The sequence below is a fragment of the Melitaea cinxia genome, chromosome 3 (assembly GCF_905220565.1).
Source record: "Melitaea cinxia chromosome 3, ilMelCinx1.1, whole genome shotgun sequence".
NCBI classification, from domain to species: domain Eukaryota; kingdom Metazoa; phylum Arthropoda; class Insecta; order Lepidoptera; family Nymphalidae; genus Melitaea; species Melitaea cinxia.
In genome coordinates this window covers 19,101,090-19,107,089 of record NC_059396.1, presented here as the reverse complement: position 1 = coordinate 19,107,089, position 6,000 = coordinate 19,101,090, and the positions used below count along the sequence as shown (strand labels likewise).

General features: G+C 32.1%; 1 protein-coding gene across 1 annotated transcript in view; it reads left to right on the top strand.

Annotated features, from left to right (window-relative positions):
- The first annotated feature begins 255 nt into the window (after positions 1-255).
- The window catches only part of LOC123669649, an 82,904-nt gene continuing 77,159 nt past the window's right edge, over positions 256-6,000 (top strand). Inside the window, exon 1 of the mRNA XM_045603245.1 lies at positions 256-443. The gene's annotated coding sequence lies outside the window, so the exon portion shown is untranslated. The remainder of the gene's footprint in view (positions 444-6,000) is intronic.

The window sequence follows — 6,000 nt, the reverse complement described above, 5'->3', positions numbered from 1 at the left end:
TAGCGCTTTATCGCTACTTCTTTACATTTATCCCGCGTAAGTACGGGATCAATGAACTTTAGACCACACATGAAGGCATTGTCACTTGACTTCCGTCTGGTGATAACTATCTGATTATAAGAATCTAATAATCAACACATCGCATACATAAATGTTAATCAATTGTTTAAATTTTTAAAGTTATGCATTCGTTCAGAGAGCGGCGTACACGCAGGCAGGCGGGGGCGGCGTGCCTTTAGTGATTCAAGTCATTTCGCGCCGAACCTCCGCGCGCGACGCTCGTGTCGCGTCGCTTGCAGTACCGTGCGCGCTTTCGATGTATCCCCATGCTGTGTTCCCATTGACATATTTGTGTGAAATGTGCTATGGAATTTGTTTACAAGTGGTAGCCCTGAAGGGCTGAATTTTGTGCTTATTTTCTGTAACTGGAATTACTCTAATCGGTGAGTTATTTACATAATATTATTTGTGTTTAAGAAAACAAATAAAACGTTAACTGCTTCATGGTGCATTGTGGTGTACTTCGGTTAATTACGAGCCCACACACAGATGCTACTCGTCTTACTCAACATCATCTCATACTTCGAGTGATATTCTAAATTTAATTACTTTAAGTGTTTACATTAAACTTGTTCTTGACCTTCATATACACAGAATGCTTAAAGAAGATCCTTTATCTCTTAACTCGCATCTATTTATAAATTACTGAGTATTTGTTTAATCTCGTCCTTTTTTTAGTACTTTTTGAAGCGAATGCAATACTTGGCTTGTGTATACTTTGATAGTTAGACAAGTTAGGTCAGTTGTAGTGTGCAGCACTTGATTTAGTTACAATTTGTCTTAGTTGATCAAGTACGGATATTTAGCACACGTCGCAATGATTCATCTTTAAATATTTTCCGCGGTGTGACAAGGTGTTTTCAATGTGACTCACGGTGAACTTTCAATTCTTATTACCATAAAACTTGCACAAGTCCCTCCAAAATTTTAAAAGTGTAAAATTATGTAAAATAATCATGTTATAAAGCTACCTTATTCTGAGGGACTCTACTACAACAAATATATAAAATTAAGTTATTAAAAATAAGTTAATAAATTTTATAGTAATTATAAAATTAATACTTAAATTATTCTGGTTACTTTTAAAATTTATTTTGTGTTTTAAACGGCTTTGTTTTGGGTCCATTGCTAATTTAATAAGTATAATCTAGAGCATGACTGATAGAGTCTAACCATAGATCTTAACTTCAGCCGAAATAAGCTCTAGGATTACCGAAAAATTATTTAGATACTATTTATAAACATTGTATGATAAATCTACATAATACCCACGGCTCTACTTGGATTTTACGTTTTAGCAGTCGATAAGACTTTCCTTATTGTACTTATAAAGTATAGAGTACTTTAGACTAGAGTGAGAGTTTTTTACAAGTAACTCACTCATATATAAATTCCCGCCATTTTTGGCGCGAACTTGTGGAGGCCTATGTCCAGTAGTGGACTGCGATAGGTTGAAGTGACTCTACAAGTGAATATTTTTAATTTATTGAAATCGACTCTAACTATTAGTACAACTCACTAGATTAAATTAATATCGTCTGACCGTAATCGAACAGTTTTGTTGAAATCAGTTTAAATGTATAAAACGCCCCTGAAATATTATATCTTTTGATAAATCCGTCAGGATGTACGACAGTGGGTAATAAGTCTGCGGAAATGAAATGATAGAAAGCTTATGGACCATTATAAATAATTTTATTTGAAATATTGTGATTAAAATTACTATCACGCACATCAAACAGTGCGATGTTCTTGGAAACAATATAAACGCATCCCAGCGGTTATCGTACGTTTGTCGGACTCGTAATTGTTGAGAAACCAATGTCTTGCGTTGTTACTTTAAAATTGATAACAGACAGGGCCGAATTAGCATTGACCAGGCTATATCCCGGAGCCTTTTAACTTATTATTATATATTAAATAAAATGTTATTTGAACATTGACCAGGCTTTATACTGGAGCCTTTTAACAATATATTAAATAAAATGTTATTTGAAAAAAGGTTAACTGTGTCGGTGATATTTTTTTAGCTTTAAAAGTAGTTAATGGAAATAAACATAATTTGCGCAATGATTTTTAATCTAGTTTACCTAAAAATTTTAAGGAAAATAAAATTTGTTTTTTATTTTCAAGAACTCAATAATACGTGGTTGATAAAACCCTTGCTGCGTGCTTTGCAATTTTATAATATACAGTATTCTTGTAAAAAGTCATAACATTGTAAAAAGTTAACAATTAGAATTGAAACCGTAACTAAGTAAAAAATTATGAAAAAAAGAATGACCCTAATAAGTTGAAATTCATCTGACAATTTTATTCCCATTCTTCGAGACATCAAAAGTACTAAAAATGATTATAAAATGTGTACACAGAAATCAATGACAATGACACACTGTACTATTAACCAACAATTTTGAGGTAACTGTGACAGGTTTACACTTTAAAATTATTTTTGTATTTGTTTATGTAAATTTATTAATCGCTTTATGGCTGCAATTAATCAACGATTAACTACGGGTTAAGGCGTGAAAACGCACGTGATAAATACCCATAGAAGACGGAAGAATACCAAAGCGTTAATTGAAAATAGCCTTATGTATAGAGGTTATTTTATTGGTAATAAAATATTGTTATAATAACTTTTACATTAAAAATTAAAAAAAAAATCCTTTCTATAATTCCATTTTATGTTGAAAATGGCTTGCAGTGTTTTAAAAAAGACGTGATACTCGTGTGCTTGATGGACTTTTACGAGTATAAAACATAGGCTAAGAACCATCGCACGGACAACCAGAATGGTCTGGGTTTGGAAAAGCATCAGTTATTGTCACGTTGTTTTCAAGCGTAGCTTATTACTTTTAATTTTTTTAATTTTTTTATTACTTTGTATTATAGACATAATAAAACAAATTATATTCAAATTTATTTCAAGTAATTCAGTTAGGATGGATGTTTGCTAGTCTTTCACGCAAAATGTACAGAACAAATTGCTATGAAACTTAGACGTAGATCGTTGAAGACCCTTATTAAAACATTTGCTATTTTTTATGCCGACACATTGTTAGGATTGAGATTTATCGCGAGGCTGAGATATGTAGTAGTATAAGTAATTTTATGCTTGTATATGAAATGATTATAAAGCTTGGTAAATTTAAAATTATATTATTTTTAAAGTCTTAACAATTTTATCATCATCTAATACAATGATTGTAAAACGGTGCAGTGTTCTGATTTCTACGAGCTGACGAAGAAAACAAGACGATAAGAAATAGCAAATGCTTCATTTATAAGGCGTGGGATCGTAGCTGTAATCAGCTATTAATTCAATATATGTAAATGGTACATACCCAACTGTAGAGACTAAAAAATGGTAATGATTTCACTAAGAATAAATTTATTACGTATTGTTACGCGTACCGTATTGTATAAATCCACAAATAAACTGTTCACTTGAAAATGAATAAATTTTTCGAAGTTATAAAATTCGGCCAAGGGAGTCTGAGGCACGAAGGTTGTTATAAAAACGTAAAATATTTTTCGTTACATTTCCTTGATATCAGAAAAGATAATATATTGTTTTCATTCTAATTTTTGAAGTAAGATTCCTTTACATAGATCTTGATTTGAGGAGTAAGCTGGTGAATGCGTAACTAGAGCGCTACGAAAAGTGTGATCGGGCGAGGCGAACGGAGCAAGAGAGAGTGGTGCGAGCGCATATTTTCTTTCTTTCTTTCTTTCATAGCCAGTTATGTTTCGTATATCGAAGACAGTGCAGTTTTACTTCAGTCGTGTGGTCTAAAGCATTCTTTTTTTTTTAATTCTGTTTCATATTCGTTGTTTGTCGGATGGATGGATACTGGAGTCTTAGTTAAGTCTGTTTGCCTCTTTTAAGTACCTTAAAAATGGCTATAAACTTATTGTGACTGCTTCAAATAATCTTTTTTATAATATTTGGTATTACAGGTCATACTTTGTTTAGATAACAATTTTAAAGTGAAATTCTATCGACCCAAATTTTTTCGTTCACCTATCGCATGTCGCATGTCGCAAGTGTTCCATGGTATTTGTGTGTTTTGATCTGTGTATTAATTGTTTTTATTCACTAAAGTTTCACTTGCACTCGTTCTTTCATAAAATCTCTAATCAACTAATAAAACACACTTCCTAATTGCCAACATTGATCCTGACAGCTATAATAATTTTATACTATTAATTTTTTACTTTTTTTTTTTTTATAGACGAAAGCTCCAAATTCCAGATAAGGTATAACAAGATATTTTTATCTTTAATATCGGGGTTGTTTGTGGTTTTCGGTTGGACGTAATGTTTGTTTGGGATGGTTACCGACTGTTTTTATTCGTGCGGTAGATGTGTGGTAGTGAGTTAGCTGCTTGTTCAGTGCAGGGTCAATATTATCTCGTCTCATTACGGAATTCCAGTTCGAGTTCCGAGATTTCGTTTTTGTTTAAAACTAACCGATACACGGTTTTGTCTGCTTCGAAATTAATGCTTTCGTACCGTGACTTTTCGTAACTTAAGTTGTGAATTGTTTTAGGAGTATGAAATTTTGAAAATCGATCTTGTACTTTTTGAGTTTTAGCAATCTTTTGGTTTTAGTATATAACAACAAAAAAACATTAAATTTACAGCAGTGCTCTTGACCGTATCAAGACTGTTACAATCATTTTATTATAGTATGTAGATTAAGAACGAATTATTTCCTATGCATATTGAATTCGCTGTCTTTCTCAATTCATCTGCATTTTTCTCTTTGTTATGCAACAGTCTCAGAACGTGAAATAAAAAAATAAAAAACGGTAAATCCAAGAAGGTTTTATATTAGTTCATTTTTTTATGAGAGATACAATTATGTTTGTTCTTGAGCAAGCGATTCTCGCGATTTCTGCATTCTGCTCCACTATTACAGGTTTGCACATTTTTGTGTGGGAACAGCCTCACAATGGCCTCTGGAGGCTCTCACGCTCTCGTGCTCGTTCTTGCACCACTTCGCTACTTGTTGACATCATGTCAGCGTCCTTACTTACTACATTATATGAATTAATTTTTTCACAATAAGGAAAAAAAAAGATTCTGGCAAATATTAAAAAAAAATTAAATTGCAAAAATACTGACGAATGTCAAAAGAATGAACATTCTAAAATATTTGTTAGAAATATTATTTATTTATATAATTCATATTTGGAAAAATATAATGTCCGATAAAGATAAACATAATAACGACAATGTTTGTGCCTTTTGACATCACCACATGTTTACTTTCTCTTACCAGGTATCTGGATTTTGATAGATATAGATGGATATGGTTAAAGGGAAAGAACCGATAATTCTATACCAGATGGTTATAGGTTCAAGTATAAACTAGTGCCGATGTCCATCCATGTGTTATATTTATCATTGAAATTAGTTTGTTTCCTTCAGCATATATTCTGATATATCACATTCAAATTCAGTGGATCAGGCTGAATCTATTGTAGCCTAACCCTTTTTCTAGTTATGAGATTACCTTAGCCAACAGTGGGACAGTAAGGAGCTGAGACAGAATAAAATAAAGCGGCGAATAATAGAAGAAACACCTTATTAAGAAAATAAAATAGTCAATAAGATTAATAGTCCAATTAGCAACTATTTTATGACGTCACCAAATATCCAATATGGCGGACGCGTTGGCGGCAATCGTATCGTAAAACCAATTACCGCTTAAACTAACTTATTCTCTTTTTCTAGTAATTTTTTGCCATCAATATTATTGAATAAACTTTTTATATTAATTTTTTGTCGTTCGTAATTTTGTCTCTATCATCCATTTACTAAATTCGTAGCAATCTCAACAAGTGGAGCGTTAAAAAGGGTCACAAGAAAAATAGTCTAAGCTGGTTATATTTGACTTTATTTTTTATTTCAAACCGCATGACGGCGTGT